General features: G+C 40.0%; 1 protein-coding gene across 3 annotated transcripts in view; it reads left to right on the top strand.

Annotated features, from left to right (window-relative positions):
* The window catches only part of LIG1 (DNA ligase 1), a 193,576-nt gene that overhangs the window by 7,328 nt on the left and 171,504 nt on the right, over window positions 1-14,744 (top strand). For 2 of the 3 annotated variants that reach the window (XM_053451460.1, XM_053451462.1), the window contains exon 1: window positions 13,677-13,849. The exons of the other annotated variant lie outside the window; for it this stretch is intronic. The gene's annotated coding sequence lies outside the window, so the exon portion shown is untranslated. Of the gene's footprint in view, window positions 1-13,676; window positions 13,850-14,744 lie in introns of those variants that run through there. 3 annotated transcript variants of the gene reach the window in all.

Below are 14,744 nucleotides of genomic sequence, written 5' to 3' on the forward strand. Positions count from 1 at the left end.
GGTATTGCGCCAGCTCTAACCCCTGCTGTCTCCTGGATTCCCATTTAGAATGCTGCCTGCTCTTGACCTTTGGATTTTGACACAGACTTTTTCTATTTCCTCTAAGTCATTATCTGAGGTACAGATACAGGTTTTAGAAAAGGGATTGGCTTTTGTTCCTACATTTAATGGTAACAAATTCTTACTTCATTGATGAAAAGACTTTTAAATTTCTTACTATGAAGTTTGCCAAGGTCCCTTTCCTATATTTAATTCCAAAAACACATAAGAAACTGATCCAAAAGGAAGACCGAGGGTATCGGCTCTATCCTATAACCTCTCTCTCTTTCTAGATGCAAATCTACAACCATTGGTCCTACAAATCAGATCTTACATAAAAGACATGACAGATTTTATTAAGAAATTCCACCAGAAATTTACACTTTGCACTATGGATATAGAAAACCTATGTACATCCATCCTATATACATTCATCCCTCATCCGGAAAGTATTAAAACCATTGTTGCTGCTATTCAACAGCTTGAGTTTTTATCATTGGTCCTTTGTAAAAACTATTTTAATTTTGAGAATACGTTTTATCTTCAAATTCATGGAATGGCCATGGGGTCAAATGTGGCACCATCATATGCTAATTTTTTTGTTGAGGAAGTATTTGTATATCCAAGTGATTATTTCATTAACTGCATACTTGTCTGGGTCGGATTCATAGATGACATATTCTTCTTATGGACTGGTAGTACAGAATCCCTTTTGGAATTTAATTTCTGGTTAAACAACAAATGCCTACTATCTGTTTCTCCTTGAAATATGACCATACAAGTGTACACTTTTTATATGTTAACATACAGGTAACCAATGAAACACTGGTCTTTGGTTTATGTAGAAAAGACATGGCTTTTTACTCTCTTATATGCCTCTGCATTTCATTCACATCATTTACTTGACCATCTTCCATATAGCCTATTTATTAGACTGAGGAGAATTACCTCAACGATGACGATGTAAGTAAGGAGAGCTGATGACCTAGTTACAACACTCTCAGAGAGGGAATATGATTACAATATTCTGCACAATTGTAAGGAAAAGGCACTTAATGTGCTTCGATCAACTATTTTAGAATTCAACAAGTGAGATAGATCCAGCAATAAAATACTCTGTATTGCTACCTACTCCACCCACTCCAGACAGGTAAGAAACATAATTTATAAATATCGGAAAATTGTTTCAAACCCTAAGATTAAATTTTTGTTCCCAGACCATCCTCTTATGCCTTTATAAACATTCTAGCAATCTTTCACAGATTAACTCATACCGGTAATTTTGGATTATCTGACAGTGTTCACATATCTTGGCAAACCCCTTGTTTGGGTATTTATAAATGCGGTAAATGTTGTAATTGCAATGGGATTTTTATGAGCAGCACATTTAATCACCCAAGATCTGGTAATACATATATGGTCAATGAATATTTAAACTGCCAAACTGATTATGTAGTATAATTACTTAAATGCCTGTGTGGCAATGTTTATGAGGTGAAACCAGTAGACCTTTTTCTACATGTATTTCTGAACATAACAGCACTAATTATACCCAGAATACTAAATACCTTTTTGCTAAACATTTTAAGATGTTTAAACACCATATTTCTCAATTAAGGTACAAGGCTATTGTGAATGTACACACTCCCAGAAGAGGTGGAGACAGAGAATTCTAAAATAGAACTATTTTGTATTTAACTCCAGACTCTACATCCATATGGATTAAATGAAGACAGGGACTTATCACCATTCCTTTAACATAGGATAGCTTTGTCCTTTTTGGGTCCACCTTAAAATATATTATTTGATTTTATCTTTTTGTAGTTTTTAGCATGTATATGGTGCACATATCTCTTTGGGGGTTATATTATTTTATTGACATATTGTTAGGGCTTTATCTACATAACGAGGATCCTCAGTCATCTAAAATAGCAACATTTTTATTTAATTTTGTTGCTGATTATCATGTTAAAATGCATTACGCTGCTTGTGACTCATTTATGTCTATGTGATCATGAGACTTGCCTATTAGGATCATGTCATAAACTCTTTATGTATTCCATGCATAATTTTTTTACTTAATGAAGTTATCCAGTCCATCATTTTTCTATCAACATGTCATACATTCTCCTTTTGCATTCTGTCACAGGATTAAACTACTGTTCTAGTGGGTATCAATGACTGTACGATCATTTTGACTGGGTTTGATTTGGTGCACACTACACTATTTAATCCCCCGTAGCCTTCATTTAATTAACGCATTATTTGCTTGCGAGCTGTAAAGTTATTTTGTATGATGCAAGTGCGCTTTTTCGCATCAGCACGTATTAGGACAGTACCACACCATTACCAACATGGTGGCCACCATTTTTCCTGTAAATACAAGGTATTTATACCCCCTCTGCATAGCCAAACGTTTTGGGTTATAGCCAAAACGTTGGGGGATCTCATGGGGTGTTAGCCTCTACTGTCTGTATCTGTCATTTCCCTAGAGCGGTATCAACGTCCAAAGGTTGATCACCCAATAACCTCCAACCTCCAATAATTCATATAACTTAGTGACAGGACCTAGTGAATCCAATACCCTGTCCTGGCAATTCTTGAGAGAAAACTCAAGACCCTTACGGGGTTTCCATCCAGTCTTCCCCAGAAATTGAATGATCTGAGGGTCTACCTCAGGAGTCTTACAAACCCCATCGGGAACAATCGGCCGTGGACATTCGGCTCTCAGCTTATTCCTAGTCTCTTTAGATAAAGGAGTACGAATACGAGATGCCAGATAATTAGCAATGTGTACAGGGGGCTCCCACTCCGCAGAACGAGAATGGCGGAGATTGTCTGGGTCAAATAGAGGCAAACCCTGAGGATCTAGCAGAGGACCCTGAGACTCTACACCTCTAACACCCAAAGCCTGCTTAACAGGCACATTAGGAAGGGTATCTGGAATTTGAGGGGGAACATCAGACTCATCAGAGTCTGCACCGTCCAGAGGATCCCTATAAGAATCCATAGACTGGACATCCTCACCATCACTGGCCTCTGAATCAGAGGACTCAACTAGGGCACGCGCCCTTTTCCATTTCCTGACCGATTTAGCCCGATCAGAGGTACTATTGCGCGGTGCATACGCGCCATCTGTGACAGTTTGGGAACCGTCCATAACAGCAGGGGAGACCCTGACATCACGCAGTGAGGGAGACAAGTGTTTGGTCTTGGCAGAGGCTTTACGCCATGTTGACCGGGACTCAGAATACCCTGAAGTAGAAACCCCAGGTTGAATCAGGCCAGGACCTTGAGCTTGAGCAAAAGCCTGGGCAACAGAATGAGATATGGAGGATGACATAGTCCCCACAGCTTGAACTAAGGCCTGATTAATGGACCTGGACATAGTAGTGTAGGGAGATCGCCTCCTGAATTCTGCATGATCAGAAATAAACAGTAACAATATCTGAAAAGAAAGTACTGAAATGGAGAATATGAAGGGTGAAATAACCCTTAAAATAACAGCACAAAACGGAGAGGCAGAGCCAGAGAACCGCTAAAAGCAAAATCTGCGCGAAAAGAACTAATAAATGGCCGCTGCGTACGAAGAAAAAAACGTCACTGAAAATCCAATAGAAAGGACAGCAACAGCATAAGCGTAGACTCCTACAAGAGAGCCGCGTAGGACCCGCTGCCAGACAAAAAGATGGCCGCCGCGACACAACCGCGCATGGGCGGCCGCCTCAGCGGGCCGCAAAAAGAATGAAGGCGCGGCGGCGTAGACGAGACTGACACGCCGAAAAGCCGAAACAAAGAAACGCCAATAACGGAAAGAAATACAATACAGACTGAAAACACGAAATTATATAAAATATAAAGCTGAAAAGAAAAATATCTAGAAATCAACTACAATAGAAAAAAACCCAGAGAAAACAAAATATACTGAAAACACCAAATAATCTAAAATATGAAAATTCAAATACAATATATTTAGAGAGCAAAAAAAAATGGTACTTAGCTGTCTGAGGGAGCAGCAAAGAAAGAGGAGCATTATGGGACTGGGCGTGACGATATTGGAGGCGCTACCTGCTTATTGGCTGATGTTATTTGTTTTTTGTTATTATCTCTTTGCTGCTGTTGGGAATAAAGAAAGAGAATAGCATAATACGAAGCCTCCCGTGTCTTAATAAAATTCTCCACTGCCCGAGGACGCTGATGCTTTTAGCTTGGCCTGAATTATATTTATATTTGATGCACCAGTTATATTCGATGCACCTGGAAGTATGGAAACTGCCAAATCAAGCATTATCTATATCTAAATTTTAGTAAGGCATTCGACACTGTCCCTCATAGAAGACTTATAAATTGCAATCTTTGGGTTTGGATGCCAGCATAGTTGAATTGATAATGCAATTGTTGAGTGATAGGAGGCAGAAGATTGTAGTTAATGGTGTATATTCAGAGCAAGGACTTGGCACTAGTAGCGTACCTCAGGGATCACTATTGAGACCTGTACTATTAAATTACAGAATGGCATGGTATGTATTTTTTTTAGGGTAAACATTCCTGGTAGAATGTTCAAATGGTGAATGTTTTAAGTAGTTAGAAGAATGATTGAGAGTGATTGGTGACCCGATCTCCAGAAGCATATTGAAACCCCGGAGAGAGTTCTGAGGAGAGCTACAAAAATGGTGGTTTGCAGGAGAAAAATTGTCAGGAAAGGTTAAATGATCCTAATTTGTATACCTTGGAGGGAAGAAGAGGAGGGGAGTACAATAGAAACTTTTAAATACTTAACCCCTTAACGACAATCCCCGTACATGTACGGGGTTGCCGTGCAACGGGTTAACGACAATGCCCGTACATGTACGGGCTGCCGTTAAATAGCTGCAGCGCCGCGATCGCGGCGTTTTCGCCGCGATCGGCGGCTTTGCAGCATCCACGGAAGCCTCACAAGTGAGGCTGACCGTGGATCCGGGGAGGGCAGCCCTCGGCAGCCCTCCCCGGAAGAAAAATGGCCGCCGCCGCACCGATCATTAATGATCGCGGCGGCGCCCGGCTAAAACTGCTTAGGAAGCGATCGGAATCGCTTCCTAAGCATAAACTGTGTTGCTGACATGCCTCAGTATCGAGGCATGTAGCAACACAACCCCCCCGACCCCCGATCGCCTTGTGATTGCTCCGAGGAGCAACCACAAGTGCCATCCTGTGAATGACGTTGCCGTCATTCACAGGATGGCATTAACAAGAGATTTGAGTTCACAGAGGGTCAATCCAGACCCTCTTGAGAACTCTCGAGCTCCTCCTGCAGGTTGAATGCAGGTACTGCATCCAACCATGCAAGGTCAATGGAGCCCAGCTCACTAATGAGAGTGACTAGTAAAAAAAAAAAAAAAAAAAAAAATTAAAAAAATGTTTTAAAAAAATGTTTCAAAAAAATGTTTCAAAAATATGGTAACATGTAAAAATACCCACTGTCACCAAAAAAAAAAAAAAGTTTTTAATAAGCAAGTCCTAAAATTTTTTATCTTTACAAAAATTCCATTATGGAAAGAGTTAAAATATTGGCATTACAAATGCCCATAGGGTGTCTAGTATTAAAAAATATATGATTTGATGGGGTAAATTGAATTGGCCGGGTTCAAAGATGTCCCAAATATGGGACATGGGGCAGATGTCTAAATGGCAAAAAAATACACACCTCACAAAGGCGGCCTTTTACCTCCCAAATAACCCAACAAACCCATGCATGGGGGGTATCGCTGCGCTCAGGAGATGTTACTGAACACATATTGGGGTGTTGTTTGACAGGGACATATACCAGGAGCGATAAATTTATACCTGAAGTACATGTGTGAAAAAAATACAAAAAGAATTACTACCATAAAGTTTCACAAAGGGTAGTGGTAAAATTAGTACATTGAAAGGGTTAAAATACCAGCATTTCAAATACCTTGGGGTGTCTAGTTTTTAAAAATATATGATTTGATGGGGTAAATTGCATTGGCCGGCTTCAAAGATACCCGAAATGGCACATGGGGGGAAGAATTACCAGATTTGGAAAAAAAGGTTTTGAAATGGCAAAACGCTACCTGTACTTATTGCCCCATAACGTGCAGAAAAAAGCAAAAAAACATAAAAACATTGGGTATTTCTAAACTCAGGACAAATAGTAGAATCTATTTAGCAGGTTTTTTCATTCGTTTTTGCAGATGAGTAAAAGTTTTCTGTTTAAAAAGTGAGAAAAAGTAATTTTTTAACAAAAAATCTCCATATTTTATCATTTTTTTTATAGTAAATTAGATGATATGATAAAATGAATGGTATCTAAAGAAAGCCCTGTTTGTCCTGGAAAAAAACAATATATAATATGTGTGGGAGCATGAAATGAGAGAGAAGAAAATCACAGCTAAACAGTAACACTGAAAAACGTTAAAAGAGCCATTGTCCCACAATATACTACGAGTAAAAACCCCTATTGTCCTTAAGGGGTTAAATGGATTTAACAAAGTACAGGAGGCAAGCTTATTTAAAAGGAGGAGCAACTTTGAACAAGAGGTCATGTGTCACAATCTCTCCCTCGGTGTCTCCCTTGATGCGGGCGGTCGGTGCAGGTATTAAACAGCAGCCGGTACATGTACGGGCTTTGTCACCAATGCAGTGCATCGTGACCCCGTACATGTACGCTCTTTGTCGTGAAGGGGTTAAATTATACATTGCTTTTCATACATTAATCGATATGTTTTAGTTTTTAGTCTGCTGGTTGTCCTAGAAGTTTGGAACAAGGACCCACTACATTGATCTGATAGTGTGACTGCAACATCAAAGGGATATAGATACATTATTTGCTAACTATATTACACTATACAGTGAAGGGAAAAAATTTTTGATCCTCTGCTGATTTTGTACGTTTGCCCAGTGACAAAGACGTGATTAGTCTATAATTTTAAATAGATTAGATAGTTTCAAATAGGTTTATTTGAACAGTGAGGAACATAATTAGCCCCAGACTAAGGGAGATTGATAGTTATTTTGTGTTTCTTCCATTTGCCAATAATCACACCAACTGTTGTCACCTTCTCATCAAGCTGCTTGGCGATGGTTTTGTAGCCCATTCCAGCCTTGTGTAGGTCTACAGTCTTGTCCCTGACATCCTTGGGCAGCTCTTTGGTCTTGGCCATGATGGAGAGTTTGGAATCTGATTGATTGCTTCTGTGGACAGGTGTCTTTTATACAGGCAACAAGCTGAGATTAGGAACACTCCCTTTAAGAAAGTGCTCCTAACCTCAGCTTGTTACCTCTATAAAAGACACCTGGAAGCCAGACATCTTGCTGATTGATAGGGGGATCAAATACTTATTTCACTGAGTAAAATGCATATCGATTTATAATTTATTTGAAATGTGTTATTCTGGATTTTTTATTGTTATTCTGCCTCACACTGTTCAAATAAACCTACCATTAACCCCTTAAGGACAATAGGGGTTCTTACTCGTAATATATTGTGGGACAATGGCTCTTTTAACATTTTTCAGTGTTGCTGTTTAGCTGTGATTTTCTTCTTTCTCATTTCATGCTCCCACAAATATTATATATTGTTTTTTTCAAGACAAACAGGGCTTTCTTTAGATACCATTAATTTTATCATATCATCTAATTTACTATAAAAAAAAATGATAAAATATGGGTATTTTTTGTTAAAAAATTACTTTTTCTAACTTTTTAAACAAAAAACTTTTACTCATCTGCAAAAACTAATGAAAAAACCTGCTAAATAGATTCTACTATTTGTCCTGAGTTTAGAAATACCCAATGTTTTTTTTGCTTTTTTTCTGCACGTTATGGGGCAATAAGTACAGGTAGCGTTTTGCTATTTCAAAACCTTTTTTTCCATATCTGGTCATTCTTCCCCCCATGTGCCATTTCGGGTATCTTTAAAGCCGGCCAATGCAATTTACCCCATCAAATCATATATTTTAAAAAACGAGACACCCCAAGGTATTTGAGATGCTGGTATTTTAACCCTGTCCATGCACAAATTTTATCACCAGCCTTTGTGAAACTTTATGGTAGTACATTTTTTTTGTATTTTATTCACACATGTTGTACTTCAGGTATAAATTTATCGCTCCTGGTATATGTCCGTGTCAAACAACACCCCAAGATGTGTTCAGTACCATCTCCTGAGCGCAGTGATACCCCCCATGCATGGGTTTGTAGGGTTATTTGGGAGGTAAAAGGCCGCCTTTGTGAGGTGTGTATTTTTATGCCATTTAGACATCTGATCCTACTGCCCCATGTCCCATATTTGGGACATCTTTGAACCCGGCCAATTCAATTTACCCCATCAATTTACCCCATTTTTTTGTATGTATATATATTTTTTTATGAACAAGTCCTATAATTAGCGCTATATCTTCCCAAAACATTCCTGCATGGAAAGAGTTAAAATATTGGCATTATAAATGCTCATAGGGTGCCTAGTTTTAAAAAATTTATGATTTGATGGGGTAAATTGAATTGGCCGGCTTCGAAGATGTCCCAAATATGGGCCGTGGGCACAGACTGACCAGATGTCTAAATGGCAAAAAAATACACACCTCACAAACCCAACAAATCCATGCATGTGGACTATCATTGCGCTCAGGAGATGTTACTGAACACATACTGGGGTGTTGTTTAGCAGTGACATATACCAGGAGCGGTAAATGTATACAACGTGTGTGGAAAAAAATACAAACATTTTTGACTACCATAAAGTTTGACAAAGGCTAGTGGTAGAATAAGTGCATGGAAAGGGTTAAAATACCAGCATTTGAAATACCTTGGGGTGTCTAGTTTTCAAAAATATATGGTTTGATGGGGTAAATTGCATTGGCCGGCTTCAAAGATACCCGAAATAGCACATGGGGCAGAATGACCAGATTTGGGGAAAAATGGTTTTGAAATAGCAAAATGCTACTGGTACTTATTGCCCCAGAACGTGCAGAAAAAAAGCAAAAAAAAAAACATTGGGTATTTCTAAACTCAGGACAAATAGTAGAATCTATTTAGCAGGTTTATTCATTAGTTTTTGCAGATGAGTAAAATATTTTTCAAAGAAAAGTGAGAAAAAGTCATTTTTTTAACAAAAAAATCACCATATTTTATCATTATTTTTTTATAGTAAATTAGATGATATGATAAAAATAATGGTATCTAAAGAAAAAACAATATATTATGTGTGTGGGTACACAAAATGAGTAAGAAGAAAATTACAGCTAAACAGCAACACTGAAAATTTTTAGAAGCCATTGTCTCAAAATGTACTACGAGAAAAAAACCAGTCTTGTCATTAAGGGGTTAATGTCTAAACCCTGGCAACAAAAGTGAGTACACTAAGTGGAAATGTCCAAATTGGGCCCAAAGTGTCAATATTTTGTGTGGCCACCATTATTTTCCAGCACTGCCTTAACCCTCTTGGGCATGGAGTTCACCAGAACTTCACAGGTTGCCGCCACACACGCTTGACACCATCTGAACCAAATAAGTTTATCTTGGCCTCATCGGACCACAGGACATGGTTCCAGTAATTCTTCAGCAAACTGTGCATCATCTTTAGAAGAGGCTTCCTTCTGGGAAAACAGCCGTGCAGTGTGCGGCGTATGGTCTGAGCACTGACAGACTGACCCCCCACCCCTTCAACCTCTGCAGCAATGCTGGCAGCACTCATATGTCTATTTCCCAAAGACAACCTCTGGATATGACACTGAGCACGTGCACTCGACTTCTTTGGTCGACCATGGCAAGGCCTGTTCTGAGTGGAACCTGTGCTGTGAAACTGCTGTATGGTTTTGCCACAGTGCTGCAGCTCAGTTTCATGGTCTTGGCATGGTCTTCTTATAGCCTAGGCCATCTTTATGTTGAGCAACAATTTTTTCAGATCCTCAGAGAGTTCTTTGCCATGAGGTGCCATGTTGAACTTCCAGTGACCAGTTTAAGAGAGGGTGAGAGCAATAACACCTGTTCCCCATTCACACCTGAGACCTTGTAACACTAACGAGTCGCCTGACACCGGGGAGGGGAAATGGCTAATTGGGCCCAATTTGGACATTTCCACTTAGGGGTGTACTCACTTTTGTTGCTAAGGTATAGACATTTATGGCTGTGTGTTTTTTTGAGGGGACAGCAAATTTACACTGTTATACAGGCTATACACTCACTACTTTACATTGTAGCAGAGTGTCATTTCTTCAGTGTTGTCACAGGAAAAAATATAAAATATTTAGAAAAATGTGAGGGATGTACTCACTTTTGTGAGATACTGTATACCCAGATAGAAAGTTTGGAGAGGATGCACAAGAATACGTTGCAGGACAACGATTTTTCCCGAATGACTGTGGTCCTAAGTGAGCTAGCTACAATTCTTAATGACCAGGCTCAGAGGCACTATGCCAGGCTTTGAAAACTCACCTGTTCAGGGAACCGTAAACATTCCTTCCCAGTACTCCCAACCATCATAATCAAGTCATCTGAATAATCAACAGCTTCAACACATCATTGGAACCAGATCAACTCATCCCCATCCAAGCAGTCCTCTCCTATTTTCTCACTTCCCCCTCAACCACCAACTAGATTGTAAGCTCGCAAGAGCAGGGCCCTCCTCTCCTTTGCACCAGTTTATTTTATGTGTTTTTTTGTATGTGAAATTGTTTTACTGACTGTAACAGCGCTGCAGAATCTGGCGGCGCTTTATAAATAAATGAAATGTAAGGGAGGGACGGGGAGCATTGTTGTAGTTACAGGCCCATCTCCCTATTAAACGTGGATTTGAAGTTGTTCTTGAAGATCCTTGCATTGCGTATAGGCAAGTTCCTTCCAGGTTTGATCCACCTGTACCAGTTGGGCTTTGTGTCAGATCGGGAGTGTAGGGATGGGACTATCCGTGCAGTCAATCTCATTCACTTGATTATGCATACAGGGTCTAGGCGTTTGACTGACGTTTATGCTTGCGGTGCTTCGAGGTTTGGCCCTCATATGTTGAGTTGGGTGTCTGCTTTGTATTCCAGGCCTTTGGCTAGGGTCCGGATTAACGGTGCACTCTTTGATTCCTTCCCCATAACCAATTGCACTAGACAGGGATGCCCCTTGCCTCCCATGCATTTACTTCTTTCATTGGAGCCCTTTTTAGAGGCTGTGAGGAGTAATCCTACTATTACAGGTTTGATGTGTGGTGATGTACACTATAAAACGGTGGCGTTTGCTGACAATGTTGTTTACGCTTATGAATCCCTTGTGTCGTTGCCAGTGCTTCTGGATGAATTCCAGAGGTATGGTCAATTATCTAACCTTACAAAGTCCGAGATACTAAATATTTCTCTCCCCCAAGCTAAGGTAGAATCTTTGGCTACCTCTTTCCCTTTCAGATGGTGCGCACAGAGGTTGAGGCATCTTGATATTTGGTTGACTGATGAATGTGCTTTCTAGGGTCTCATACCTGCTCCAGACATTGCCTGCTCCATCACAATTCCGCATACTTTCTTTTTGTTGTTACGTCACTGTTTCTTTCATTTATTTGGGCACGGAGACCTCCGAGACTGGCATGCTCCCTGTTACAAAAGCCCAAGGATGCAGGAGGTTTGCTTTGTATGCATACCTATTTTTATGTTTGTCACCTGCTGAGGACGCAAGAGCAGAGTAACTGCCCGTCACATAAGTTGTGGGTGGCTCTGGAGGCCGATGCTGGGGGTTACATATGTCGTATCCCTCGCCCCGGACTCCCCTTCGCCACAATCCGGATTTCTTTCCGGGCATGACTAGAGTGCTTTCTTGCTGACGGGGCCTGAGGAATCACCAACGTTGAAGTCCTATATGCTCAGACATTTTCTGCTCTTTTTAACAAAATAACCCCGACTGCGTTACAAACTCTTCAGTATTTACAGCTAAGGAATTACATTGTGTCTATTCTGAAACAAGCATAATGTAAAAATTCTACGGCTTTGTAAAGAATAATGTACACCTTTTAGTATGTTCCCTACAAGTGCTGGGGAAGTATGAAAATTCTATATAAATGAGGTATTTCTGAAATCAGGACACCTGAACTGATACATTTGCAGGGGATTTTCCATCGCTTTACCTAATTTTGTGAGGATTCAGAGGGGAAAATACCATATTTGCTCAATTATAAGACAACCCCCCAAAATTTGAATATTAATTTAGGAAAAAAAAGAAAAAGCCTGAATATAAGACTACCCTATAGGAAAAAAGTTTTTAACTAGTAAATATTAATTCACATGTAAACTATTTTTTCATATTTAATAAAACCTACGATTGAAAAAATAAAAAAATTTTTTGTTTCTATTTGCCAATCTGCCCCCCATATATGCCTTACACCCCCTATATGCCACTCTGCCTCCCAGATATGCCTTATACACCCATATATGCCATTCTGAGATGCCACTCTGCCTCCAGAAAACCATTGCCCCCCCGACTTACCAGTGCATATCCATGACTTGTGACCCATGCTTCAGACTCCCTGGTATCTAGTGGGGCGATGCAGACCTCCGCTGCTGGTGGCCAGTACTTCCACCAGAGCTTCTATGACTGAGCGCAGGCATCACATGACCTTCTGGTGCTGCACCATAGAAGCCCCAGCAGGGGTGCCGGAAGCAGCGGAGGTTGTCTGTGCGCATCCCGCAAATGTTCACCGGCTGTGGGATGCGCACCGACAACCTCCGCTGCTGCAGGCACTTCTGCCGGGGCTTCTATGATGGAGCACCGGAAGGTCATGTGATGCCAGCGCTCCGTCATAGAAGCCCCCAGAGGAAGTGCCATCAGAAGCAGATGCTGCCAGAGAGGAGGATCCGGGTCCCCTGCAGCGCTGCGGGGGATCTGGATCTTAGTCTTGTAATCAGACCTCTATTTGAGGTCTGATCAGAAGATGACGTTGAATATAAGACGAGGGGTATTTTTCAGAGCATTTGCTCTGAAAATAACCTCATCTTATAATCGAGCAAATACGGTATATTAAAAGATTTGTGTTCTTTTCCAATTTTCACTAGTTTTTACTACATTTCTCATCCTAAATTTTCAGCTAATTATCCAACTATGGTATTAAAAGAAAGCTATATATATATATATCTATATATATAGTTTACATGGGTACACTATTCGCAGAAAAAGGGAATAATCGCTGAACCAACATACCGCAAAAATTGCAAAATTGCTCTGGGACTTGAGGTACCAAAAAACCCTGGGACTAAGGGGGTTAAGTGTGTTTTGTTTTTCTTACATTGAGCCCCCCCTTCATTTTTCCTCCTCCTTTCATTTTAATTATTGATTAACTGAATATTTGCTCAGGTGCAATTTGGGCATATTTCTTATGCATCATTTTATTCTTACCCGGACCTTTATCTAGGTATTCCCAGCCATAAGGTGTATGATCTTAGTTCAAATCAAGTTGTATACCATGCACATTTGGCTCTTCTAATGCGTTAACCCTGTACAACCTCGAACACCTATGCTACGGCATATGAAACAGCTCGGGTCTAATTTCATAGGCTCGTTAGTACGTCCCAGATGCAATAATATTTTGTAAAACCAGTTAAGGTCGCAAAGAAAAAAAGCTTTATCCAGATCAAAAATGATTGCCGTTCCAGCTTAAGAAACGTGTTACGTGGTGACGTCATGGTGCGCTGCTTGCGTTTCCTCTCTCTTTTCTTATTTACATTTTTCGCGCGAATTTAGCGTTGCTTCTTTTAAGGAAGAATAGCAGGGTGTTCTGTCACAGAAGAAAAAAATAAATTTGCTAAACAGCCAGAAGTGGATCTTTTAAAATTCATCATAAAAGGTAATAGACGAAATATTGCAAACTACCGATTTTAAGTATGTTCTTATGTAAAGTCTTAGATAATAGTGTTCGTTCACCAGCTAATTGGGAGACCGTAACATGTCATTATAGGGAACCTGCCTCACATTGTTTTAAGTTTCAGAAACGCTCGATATTTTTGCCAACTGAAGTAAAGTGGCCAACGACGCAGGCAGGCCATCGTAAAACGTAAAACATCTATCCGCAACCATAATTAGCCAATTTAAATGACGTTCTCGGTTAAAGGAAGCGGTTCAAAGTTAACGCGGGAGTAATGGCTACGACAGTATAATGCCTCAGGAGGCAAGATGCAGAATACCTAGCTGTGCTGTACTATTTCTGCTTGCATGTAAACCTTTATTGTTACGCGAATCATTGCTTGATTGGGTTTTGTTATGTTCTATTTAACTCGAACTGTTTGTTATTGTTATCATGGGATAATTATTTTCGTTGATCGTTCTAATGCTTATGTGAACGAGAGAGTAGGATCCATGCTTTGCATCTTAGGCACACCTGATTCATATTGCATATGAATACCACGATTTTGGAACAAACAAATAAGCATTATTGTACAAAACCATAGTATATTATTTGTTTTCAGTGGATGATACGTTATGGTGAACAGTTGGCTAAATGTTCCATGGCCTATTTCATATTTTGAGCCATTGTTTTTCATCTCTCTCTAGCGTATGCTCCCAGGCCTTTTATCCTCTTCGTGATCAGACTGGTTTTCAAATTCTGTATCTTTAATGGCAGTTGCTGTTTTAACGCTCTTGTGTTAAAACCTATGCATGGGTATCACTGTACTTAGGACATATTGCTGAACACATATGGGGGGGGGTTGACAGTGACAATTACCAGGGGCTGTAAATTCTAA

This window comes from Spea bombifrons, chromosome 12 (genome assembly GCF_027358695.1).
Source record: "Spea bombifrons isolate aSpeBom1 chromosome 12, aSpeBom1.2.pri, whole genome shotgun sequence".
NCBI lineage: Eukaryota > Metazoa > Chordata > Amphibia > Anura > Pelobatidae > Spea > Spea bombifrons.